The sequence below is a fragment of the Palaemon carinicauda genome, chromosome 27, assembly GCF_036898095.1.
Source record: "Palaemon carinicauda isolate YSFRI2023 chromosome 27, ASM3689809v2, whole genome shotgun sequence".
Classification (NCBI taxonomy): Eukaryota; Metazoa; Arthropoda; class Malacostraca; order Decapoda; family Palaemonidae; genus Palaemon; species Palaemon carinicauda.
The window spans coordinates 3,598,373-3,611,623 of NC_090751.1; the positions used below are offsets into that span (position 1 = coordinate 3,598,373).

The window sequence follows — 13,251 nt, forward strand, 5'->3', positions numbered from 1 at the left end:
AATAAGATAATTTATTGTACTTTCTTAAAATCGCACATACAGACATATATGTGTATGCATTCACACACATACACATACACACACACACATATATATATAAATATAAATTATATATATATATATATATATATATATATATATATATATATATATATATATATATATACATATATATACACACATATATAATGTATACACACACACACACACACACATATATATATATATATATATATATATATATATATATATATATATATGTATGTATATATATATATTTATACACACACAAACAAAATGCAGCCGTTTCTAGTCCACTACAGGACTGAAGCCTCAAACATGTCATGATTCATGATTGGGGTTTGGCCAGTTTCCATCTGTCCACTGGCCAACTGCGGATTGGTGATGGTGGGAGACTTTTGTCTGATCGCTCACAGCAAACCAACCCAGTATGAGTGGCCCTGACTAGTACAACTTTGATGATTATGGCGATACACAATCCCTTTTACCACATTAAGGTATCCCCATTTAGAAAGGATATATATATATATATATATATATATATATATATATATATATATATATATATATATATATATATATATATATATATATATATATACTGTAAATATGTATTATATATATAGGTTTATATACGTATATTTGTATACACACACACACACACATATATATATATATATATATATATATATATATATATATATATATATATATATATATATATATATCCTATGGGTGAATTAATTTGAAAAAAAAAACTTCCATTCCTGCCCAAAATCAGAAAATCCCCTCATATAAACACACGCACCGGATTATTCATGATCACTTACGTGTACGACAAAAGTAATAACATTCCAACCAACACAGCAAATGTGTTTACGAATTGAACCTAGTTACTGCTTGAAGAGGTACACGCCAAGTTGCAAAATGTCGCTTTTGCAAGTTTATATTTTTATCTACTTCTTTTTATACTTTTAATATCATTGTTGATTTTATTTCTTTCTAATTCGTCGTAGTTATAATCTATAACCCTTGCTGATATAAAATTAGCGAGGTTAATTAAATTGAAAGCATTTTAAGACTTATAAAAAATAAATATGTAAGAAATGTCTGGCAACAATCTAGTAACTGAGGTGACAAAATCAAAACAAATGACTCGCGTGTTCCGTTGCACGGCTAATCATTCTCTCCAGTGTTCCCGTTTCCTGTGCCTTGATATACATCGGCAGTTTGTAAGTTAGTGAAAATTTCTTGTATTATATTTAGAGACTCTGAGTTATTAATGTAATTATAGAATATTTTTTTTTATATCAATGCTAATTTAAATATTGGTTATTTATTTGAATTGGCTAAATACAGTTCTTGTGAAATACAGCTCTAGGTTAATACCGTTCTGGAATTTTGTGGAAGAATCTGATCACCATATGCCGTTCTGCGCAATATTATTCTGATAGAATAAAAATATAGGTAATAATTCTCTCTCTCTCTCTCTCTCTCTCTCTCTCTCTCTCTCTCTCTCTCTCTCTCTCTCTCTCTCTCTCTCTCTCTCTCATATATATGTATATATATATATATATATATATATATATATATATATATATATATATATATATATATATATATATATATATATATATATATATGTATATATATATATATATATAATATACAGATATATATATACTGTATATATATATATATATATATATATATATATATATATATATATATATATATATATATATATATATATTCCATTAAATCAAATCACAAGCAAAATTGAACGACATTGTATCAGGCTACGGTTGAAATAAAAATTTGCGAGTCGTTCTAGATAGAATCATTCCATAAGTATTTACTCAATTCTTTTTAATATGGCGCATTTGTACCGACTCGCAGCGGTACCCTTTCAGCTCGGAAAAGTTTCTTAGTCGCTGATTGGCTAGAATGATCTTGTCCAACCAATCTGCGATCAGGAAACGTTTCCGAGCTAAAAGGGCAACCATTCGAGTTGGTACAAATCTGCCTCAATAAAAAAGAATTGACTATAGTAAAGTATACAAGCGAATGAGATGCCTAGTTTAGACCAATGGTCTCCTGCAACCCAACCGAGAATAGTAAACCTAATGGACCTTGAGACCATAAATTACTATTATTTGAAATTTGTGATTTTGCATACAAGGAAATACCAAATATATTCTGTTTTGGAAATAAATTCATAATAATTTCTTGTACTGACTCCTTCCCACAGTTAGTAACCTTGTTTAACCTTTTATCGAATATTGCACTATACATAAATCATATCTTATTTTCTCTGTTTTTTTAATATATAATTAAAGGGAATCAAATTTAATATGATATGAATTTCAAAATAATCTATAAAATTCGAAAAAATAAGATAACTCGAATCATAAAAGTTGGGAGTTTTAATAGTTTTAAGAAGAGGCTTGGACGCTGATCATATTTATATATGGTCTATCTCTAGGGCATTGTCCTGCTTGAGAGAGCAAGATCCCTGTCCCTTGCCTCTGCCATTCATGAGTGACCTTTAAAGCGACATTCCTTATACATTTCTTTTTAACTTTACAATATATTAATCGGTTTTAACTTTCTAACAGGGCAAATCATCTGACAATTGCAGACACCCCACCGGTCGTATTGCCATGACAGACGTAGGACTGGCAGTGGGTGCCAGCTTCCTTGCCATTGGCGGGATCATGGCAATCTATGGCACTATCTTATGCCTCACTTCTAAGGTTAGTTCCCACAGAGCTAGAAATGAGGATAATCAAGGCGAAGGAAATAAGTTTTCCTTTGATTTTAAAGAAAAAATGACATTAGTACTATGTTACTTGTGTGAGGTTTATGCAAATCCGTTGATCTTGTTTCGCTGTCTCAGTATTATTATTATTATTATTATTATTATTAAATGCTAAGCTACAACCCTAGTTGGAAAAGCAGGATGCTATTAGCCCAGGGACCCCAACAGGGAAAATAGCCCAGTGAGGAAAGGAAACAAGGAAAAATAAAATATTTTAAGAACAGTAACAAAATTGAAATACATATTTCCTATATATACTATAAAAACTTGAACAAAACAAGAGGAAAAGAAACTAGATGGAACAGTGTGCTCGAGTGTATCCTCAAGCAAGAGAACTCTAACCCAAGACAGTGGAAGACCATGGAACAGAGGCTATGGCACTACCCAAGACTATAGAACAATGGTTTGATTTTGGAGTGTCCTTGTCCTAGAAGAGCTGCTTACCATAGCTATAGAGTCTCTTCTACCCTTACCAAGAGGAAAGTATCCACTGAATAATTGCAGTGCAGTAGTTAACCCCTTAGGAGAAGAAGAATTGTTTGGTAATCTCAGTGTTGTCATGTGTATGAGGGCAGAGGAGAATCTGTAACGAATAGGCCAGACTATTCAGTGTCTGTGTAGGCAAAGGGAAAGAACCGTAACCAGAGAGAAAGATCCAATGTAGTACTGTCTGGCCAATCAAATGACCCCATAACTCTCTAGAGGTAGTATCTCAACGGGTGGCTGGTGCCCTGGTCAACCTACTACCTCCTTCGTTCTTTCGTTTTAGATTGCCATACCTTACGTAAGACACGGGCTCTTGCGTTGAAAACCCGTATATCTGTAAGATTTCATTGCTAGTCGCGTTTTAAAACTAGATTGGCTAAAAACGCGACAACTAGTCTCAGTAAGATCTCATAGCTAATGTCCCGTTTCTAGCCAACTTGTTTTAAGCACTGAATAGGCCTAGCCTCCTCGGCTCTAATCCGCTGGCCTTTATGGACAAAATTTCACGAAACAAAAATAAAAATAAACTGTAAGTATTGTGGTTTTAGAAACGAAAAGAATGAATTGATGAGTAAATCGATTACTATCGAATGCAGAATCTTCACAACGTATGCAGGACCCGATTATAAGCTGGGCCAACAACTGGGATATAAGAACCAGTCACTTTTATGTGGTTTTAATTTGAGTTGATGCTATTAGTGATAAGCGTATACAAATGAGAGAACTTAGAAGATAACGAGGAATATGTGGCTATTAACAACACACATAATATATATATACATATATATATATATATATATATATATATATATATATATATATATATATATATATATATATATATATATATATGTGTGTGTGTGTGTGTGTGTGTGTGTGTGTGTGTTCATATGATACATATGAAAAACGCTCGCGCATACATACACACGCACACACACATGTGTATATATATATATATATATATATATATATATATATATATATATATATATATATATATATATATGTGTGTGTGTGTGTGTGTGTGTGTGTGTGTGTGTGTGTTAGTATGAAACAAAAAACGGCCGCGCACACATAGCCCCCCACCACACACACACACACACACACACACACACACACATATATATATATATATATATATATATATATATATATATATATATATATATATATATATATACACACACACAAGGTGTGAGTGTAAAATTTACGTGCAATAGTCCATATCCATTAGCCTATGCTTACAACAACCAACCTGTGACAATTAATCAGAACAGCGAAAGAATGACTGCGATGTTTTTTCGGTAATCAATACTTCGCTAAGCGACGAAGCAACACAACAGTAAAGTTGGTTGGTGAGATACTCCAGTAACATATTTGGAGTTCTCTTGCTTGAGGGTACACCCAGGCACACTATTCTATCTTTATTTCTCTTCCTCTTGTTTTGTTAAAGTTTTTATAGTGTATATAGAAAATATTTATTTTAATGTTAGTGCTCTTAATATATTTTATTTTTTCTTGTTTCCTTTCCTCACAGGGCTATTTTCCCTGTTGGAGCCCCCGGGCTTATAGCATCCTGGTTTTCCAACTAGAGTTATAGCTCAGCAAATAATAATAATAATAATAATAATAATAATTAGCACACTGATCTTGCAATCGCACCTAGACCGATTCTATGTCCTTAGGATGTAAGTTATCTTTGTAAGTTATGTAAGCATACATGTTTAACTAGCACGCCAGGAGATATATGACATTTCAAGTAAATAAGTTACTTATTTTTATACATATATCCACAAACATTGATATGAATTTTTTTTAGTGTTTCAATTGACATACACTATTAGCAACTAACAAGGGCACCCAGACCGATATAACAAACTGAAGGTTATTTCACACAATAGCGCATGTATTACAACATATGTGTAGGCCTATATGCTAACACCTATACAAGTGTCTATATATATATATATATATATATATATATATATATATATATATATATATATATATATATATATATATATATATATATATATATATGTGTGTGTGTGTGTGTGTGTGTGTATTATGTGTATGCATACCCTTTCTGCGTGGGAATACTTTAATAACGCGACGAAAAGGTTTGTGTATCGCTATAATCAGCAAAGCTGTACTAGTCAGGGCCACCCATACTAGGTTGGTATGCGTTGACAGATCAAAGCAAAGTCTCCCACCATCACCAATCCGCACTGGCTAGCGTGGTGATGAAAAGTGGCCAAACCCCGGACATGAATTGACATATTATTATGATTATTACTTGCTAAGGTACCCTTGTTGAAAAAGCGAGATGATGTAAGCCCAAGGGCTCCAACAGGGAAAATAGCCCACTGAGGAAAGGAAATAATGAAATGAATAAACTACAAGAGAAGTAATTTAACAATTAAAATAAAATATTCTAAGAACAGTAATATTAAAATAAATCTTTCATATATAAACTATTAAAACTTCTAAAACCGAGAGGAAGGGAAACCGCAAAGAATTGTGTGATCGAGTGTACTAAAAATGGCTGTAATTGTTATTGTTGTTGTTGTATATATTGTATGAATATCTCCTTGTTTCGATATAATACAAACCAACCAAAACCAGGCGTTGGAGGTGTCATATAAACCCCCTTTGTCTACTCCGCAGGGGAGCATGTACAACGCAGAGGACGTGGACGCGATGGTGCAAGCCACCGTGATGGAACAGGAGAAGCAGAGGCAGAAGGAGGAGGCGCTCTTCGAGGACTTCCAGCCAGGAGACAAAAACAAGAGGAAGAAAGTCCTGATGGCCTAGCAGACAGCCGATCCTTCTGACAGACGGGGTGAACTTGCTCCCGCTGTTAGGAGAAGGATCGTCAGAGGTGACAGTGCGAAGATAGGCACCAGCCCTACTTACTGACAGCTTCGCTGAATAGGTTTCAGCTGTTAGTATATATGTGCTCCTTATGTAGACATATGCAGACTCAATTTCTGTTAATATCATTAACTTAGGTTAATGATATGATAGGAGATGATTTCGTAATTCTGATTATTGATAAACTGATTTGCTAAATTCTTGGCAAGATTACCAATCTAAAATTATTATTTTGAATAACGATGGATTTATCAAATTTTTGTTTTTGTAATGAAATTGGTGGCAAATTTTAATAGGACTTCAAGGTTTCTTGATTTGAAATTCTATAGTATTTTTTTTCTGCTTTTATTATATTGTGGACTTTCGTATGTAGGAAATAACTTGTGTAAGAAAAACAATTCTATTCTCATGAAAACTTTGTACGTTCTTTACTTTCATAATTGTTTAAACTTATAGCACTTTATTTGACGAGAACAAATTATTTTACGATTATTAAATAAAAGCTTAAGAATATAAAGGATTTCAATATTCATCTACTCATATACAATCTATTCATTGTATGGTTCAAAGTACATTCAAAGACTTTAACTAGTTCACCGTAGTACTATGGAATGAGAAATACACAGAGAGTGAATTTTCCCGCAGATAATTCTAATTTAGATATTCAGTACGTCTTTCACTGTTTGGTTCAATAATCAGAATAAGATTTTTTCATGGAACGTCCTAAAACAGACTTGTTAGAGGGGCAAGTAAGGACTATTGGACAATCGGAACACACACACACATACATACATATATATATATATATATATATATATATATATATATATATATATATATATATATATATATATATATATATATATATATGGGTGTGTGTGCCTATACTGTTATGATAAGCCTTTATTTACCTGGTTGCAAAAAGAAAAAAGTAAAAAAGTAAAATTGATAAACAAAACTCCAAAGTCTCAAGTTCAAATCACCTGTTGGAGCCCCTGGGCTTATAGCATCCTGCTTTTCCAACTAGGGTTGTAGCTTAGCAAATAATAATAATAATAATAATAATAATAATAATAATAATAATAATAATAATAATAATAATAATAATAATAATAATACTGGAAGTTATAGGCAGAACATTAAAGTTAGAGCTAGCCTACCTAGAATATTCCAGTAAATCTGAAACCGCTATAACCGCAGCACCACTAAGCCTGAAGCTGCTCGGTGGAAAACTTTTTTAACTATTCAATTCCAATCTAGAAGGTGGTCTAGCTAAAACCATTAAATCTCTTGTACACTTTGTGTACTATCCCTCCTGAGGGACTTCAAGAAAATAGGCCTAGGCCTACAAGTAAGAAAATCGTAAGAATTGACTTTAACCTGAAAATCTATAATCTGATATCATTTTACTAGGTTTTTCCATTTTAGCACTGTCAAAAAAGTTTTGTCATTACACATTGAAAAGAGTAAAATGTTTTATCATGCCATCCTTCTTTTCATAAATCAAGATAGTATTCCTTTCCTTGATCAATATATATATATATATATATATATATATATATATATATATATATATATATATATATATATATATATATATATATATATATATATATATATATATATATATATATATGAGCGCATGTAGGCTATAAGTCTGGGGGTTTCTTGTTCGTAAATCTATTCAACTGCAAAATATTTTCTGACGTTGCTTAACATTCAAAGTATCCATTTTCTTTATTGTGGGTTAGTAATCGTTTTCTTTGTGATATGAAGGACCAACAATAGAAAACTAAATTTCTCTGTAACCAACGTAATTATTATTATTATTATTATTATTATTATTATTATTATTATTATTATTATTATTATTATTATTATTATTATCCAAGCTACAACCCTAGTTGGAAAAGCAAGATGCTTTAAGCCCAGGGGCTCCAATAGGGAAAAATAGCCCAGTGAGGAAAGGAAATAAGGAAATAAATAAATGATGAGAACAAATTAACAATAAATCATTCTAAAAACAGTTACAACGTCAAAACAGATATGTCATATATAAACTATTAATAACGTCAAAATAAATATGTCATATATAAACTATAAAGAGACTCATGTCAGCATGGTCAAAATAAAAACATTTGCTGCAATGGTGTTCTTAGATTAGCAGCAAAAATGTTGTTTGATATGCTTGACTCATGAATGGAATAAAGAATTTCGATAAAGCTTATTTGGATATTTTAACAAACCGTTTTTTTATCCAATATGGGTATGGAATCTCAATTTAATAAGGTGCTTAAAGTTTACCTAAACTAGGCCTAGGCCTATAGCCTGTAACTACATTTAGTAAAGCATATCATAATAAATATAAATCCAAAAATATGTTTGAAGACATAAAATAAAGTTAAAAGTATTTAAGATTTCAAGGCTGAGAGAAATAAAGGTTGACGAGGAGATGAATATTATATTTATATTACCAAGTTGTGGAATGATCTTCCTAATCGGGTTGTTGAATCAGTAGAACTTCAAAAGTTCAAAGTTGGAGCAAATGTTTTTATGTTGACCAGGCTGACATGAGTCTTTTTATAGTTTAATATGACTTATCTGTTTTTGACGATGTTAATAGTTTATATAGGACGTATCTGTTTTGACACTGTTACTGTTTTTAGAATGATACATTATTAATTCATTCTCATCATTTATTTATTTCCTTATTTCCTTTCCTCACTGGGTTATTTTTCCCTGTTGAAGTCCTTGGACTTTTAGCATCTTGCTTTTCCAACTAGGGTTGTAGCTTGGCTAGTAGTAGTAATAATAATAATAATAATAATAATAATAATAATAATAATAATAATAACAGAATGATCATTATCATTTCATAGGAGCAGATACGTATAGGCATCAAGGTTGAAAGGTTTATATATATAGGCCTACACACACAAACACATATAGTATGATAAGAATGCCAGATATTAGATGGACAGAAAGAATGACAGAATGAGTCTAGCGATTGTATGCGATGCAGGGGAAGAAAGAGAAGACGAGGATTGACGATCTAAGAAACTTTGCCAGTTTAGACTGGCCTAGAAAGACCATAAACAGACGGGAGTGTAAGAACATAATCTCAAGCCTTATTGTTGACATATAAAGTATGAAAAGAATGCCAGATATTAGATGGACACAAAGAATGACAGAATGAGTCTAGCGATTGTAAAAGAAGCAGGGGGAGGGAGAGAAGATGAGGATTGACGAGCTAAGAAAATTTGCCAGTTTAAACTGGCCTAGAAAGACCATAAACAGACGGGAGTGGAAGGACATAATCTGAGGCCTTATTGTTGCAGTGTACTAGTGTGTGTGTGTGTGTGTGTGTGTGTAAAATGCGTTCCAGATACTATATGGTTCTAGCCTAAACATACTTCACATATGGCCGAATCTGCTTTTGTCTCTCCAAGGAATTCAATTAATATTATTAACGGGCTACTGATTTTTATATCGAAGAGCGTCATGAAGCACAATTATTCCATTTAGTGCATCATTTTGACTAGCCCGAGAAAATTTTAGTGATTTTAACGTATAATAAATATCAAATTCTCTCGTCTTAACTTTAAATAAGAGGACGCGGATATTTATAGTCAAATCAAGATCCCGATTGTTGGAGTCGTTAGTACATAACAAAAAATATATAACCAAGTAAATGAAACTTAGAAATTAATGTAAAAAGTAAATATAAGTATTATCTTTCATTTATTCTGATTATTATAATTATTTATCAATCTTAATAGAAAGATAAAACACTCATTTGTCACCATTCGGTTCCCTAGTGGCAGACGCGAAGGCGGGAAAACCGGTTGCTCTATTTTTTAACGCAGTTTAAGTCTCCTCTACGCCTATTTATCGTTACGTAGTATTATTATTTAGTGACACGGAATTACAAGAACACTTCGTGATTGTAAATTGTTCTCCATTGTTCATTATCGTCGTGTTTCAAAGAGTGGAACTACTGCAGTCGTCTCACAACGAACACAATGTCTCATGCAAGTATGGTATGTCGATTACAGTCATTGTAAGCTAAACTTAATCATGTTTACACAGGTTTATTTAACTTCATTTCGGTATAGTTTATAAACGTCTAAATCGACGGCGTTTATAAGACTACCAGTTTTATTATACTGTATTTCCCGCCGAAAGTTTAAAGGGTCGGAAAACTGCTCCCTATCCCCCCCCCCAACTACCCGTATCATAAAAACAAGACAGATTTCGTCCTTACAATATAATACTCTGTTAAAACTACAGATTTCGTCCTTACAACATAATACTCTATAAAAACTACAGATTTCGTCCTTACAACATAATACTCTATAAAAACTACAGATTTCGTCCTTGCAACATAATACTCTATAAAAACTACAGATTTCGTCCTTACAACATAATACTCTATAAAAACTACAGATTTCGTCCTTACAACATAATACTCTATAAAAACTACAGATTTCGTCCTTACAACATAATACTCTATAAAAACTACAGATTTCGTCCTTACAACATAATACTCTATAAAAACTACAGATTTTATGCCAGGCTATTAATAAGCATAGTACGATACCGATTAAAATAGTTATATTATTAAGCAGGAAATGAATTATGCAGAATACTTCAATTATCTACTTGCTGTTCAATTACATACAAGTTACGGGGCAAAGTTTAGGTTAGTAGATGGCCATTTTTTATGTACCGCACCTTATTTACTATAGGAAAACAATTATATTTCGTTTCCCCATTATGTTTTCCCCACCCAAAACCCCGAGTTCCCACTGGGGGTCCCCCATTATTGGAGGATATAGATGTATATATATTTCTGAAACTATTAATTTGCGACGGAACGAGTGTCATTTTCGAGGAGAGCGTATTTTTTTCTATAAGAAACAGTAGTTTTTTTCCTATGTTACATTGCCATGTAATTCACTACAATGAAACCAAGTTGGTGTTAGTTGATGGCCATTTTTAATCCACACAGGAGTATCTGGCCGCTGATATACAAAGGCTCCAGGCTCCCAAAATACATATAACTATATGTATACCAATAACGCTTACTTTTATTCACTTGGAATATTGTGAGATAGTAATATTTACCTAAATATTCACCGGCTAAGCAGTAAGAGCCATGTGGTGACGCTACCCTAGTACTAGGGTTTTTGTTTACCCTATTGTAAAACTGGCTACCCAAAAGAGACTGGCTTACCTTAGTAACCTTAGTTACCCAAAGTATCACACGTTGATTCAAAATTATCCAAAATCCAAAAATATTTTAAACACAAGTAAAAAAAGGTCAAGTTTGATTATGAAATCAGCTAGTATTCTGCCTCACTCTTCATTGTCAAAACTAATTTAGTATCATATTGAGTTGTAATCTTTGTAACGGCTACCCTATTTTTTTTATTCTTTTTGGATTTCAATTTCCTATTAATAGTTTAGATTTCTTTTTATATTTATTTTCTGTTTTTTTCAGTTTTTAAATATTCTTATATTCAAAGGCCGCACCATTGTCTGCTCGCGGGAATGTTTGGACCGTATTCTCCTTCGATAGTGACGTAACAATGAGGTCATTAGGCCTACACCTTCCATACGTGTGGAAGGCATCTTGGAAATAGCGAAGTCAGTTTGCTAATAGTTAGTTTGGATGGCAATGAAACTTTTTGGACTTATTGCTTTTCGTGGACAAGTAAACCTGATCTGGAGAGTACTATTAGGGTCTTCCCCTAAACTGAAAATGGACTCGCCTTTGTATATGATATTCCTCCCCCCCCCCCCTCTCTCTCTCTCTCTCTCTCTCTCTCTCTCCAATGGGAATAGAATTTTAATGATGAAATTAGACTTTAGATTATCATCTCTCTCTCTCTCTCTCTCTCTCTCTCTCTCTCTCTCTCTCTCTCTCTCTCTCTCTCTCTCTCTCACAATGGAAATAGAATTCTAATGATGAAATTAGACTTTAGATTATCATCTCTCTCTCTCTCTCTCTCTCTCTCTCTCTCTCTCTCCTCTCTCTCTCTCTCTCTCTCAATGGAAATAGAATTTTAATGATGAAATTAGACTTTAGATTATCATCTATCCTATAGATGTCGTTAATGTCTTTCTATTGGAGACTCCCTGGATATTAAGTTTACTTGAGTGTCTTAGTGAGGAAACTCGACAGAAATTGGCTCAACGTTCTTAGGGACTATTCTTTAGTCTGTAAGTATTTTCTGTTGTTTACTTTGACTTATTTTATTTATTATTTGTTATATGTATATGCTGTTTTCGCAGTTGCTTTGGCTATTGTTTTCTGAAAACAAAAGGAAACCGTTTGATTCAATAAGTTAAAGCCAACACACCGTATAGCCTATTTCTTATAACATATCACCTACCGGATTCCATAGTTATAATTGATAATTTAATAGTTCATAACTCTCAAATATATTAATTGAACTTATGTAATTGTTATATCAATAGGATATAGGCTAATTTTAGAATGTCAGTTTGTTGAGACCGATTGGTTTAATAGGCCTAGGCCTACCCTGTGTCTTTAACGTACGTAACTTTGTACAACATAGGTTACTTTATAATTGTTTATAACTTAAGATGTTATTTAAGCAAATATTTTATTATAACAATAGGATATAGTTATTTTTATAAATAGATATGGCTTCAATGGTGTGAAGTCCAGGATGAAATATAAGACTTGGGCTATATACACCATTACATAAAATGACAAACGGTTAAATTGAAATTGCCACTATATAATGCTCTTAATATTTACACATTAAAAATGTAACCACTGATATAAACAACGGACAGGAATGTTAGACAGTTTTTTAAGGTAAATCAAAAGAATATTTGATTTTTGATAACGGTTTCCTGTATGAATTCTACCTTTCATTTGTGCACTTTTTCTTATATTGTTGACGGTATTTAGTTTCTGGATTTTATGAAACGAGGTAAAAGTAATTCTATTATGTTTAACTATATTTATTGCGAAATTATTTTTTTTAGATAAAACTATCTTTCACTAAGTGATT

The 13,251-nt window shown here is 32.2% G+C and overlaps 1 long non-coding RNA gene across 1 annotated transcript; it reads left to right on the top strand.

The window, feature by feature from the left end:
- Positions 1-1,164: 1,164 nt before the first annotated feature.
- On the top strand, positions 1,165-6,497 carry LOC137621078 (uncharacterized). Its single transcript, XR_011040107.1, has 3 exons — positions 1,165-1,253; positions 2,640-2,777; positions 5,996-6,497. It is a non-coding gene; the product is annotated as an uncharacterized lncRNA (long non-coding RNA).
- The last annotated feature ends 6,754 nt before the right edge of the window (positions 6,498-13,251 follow it).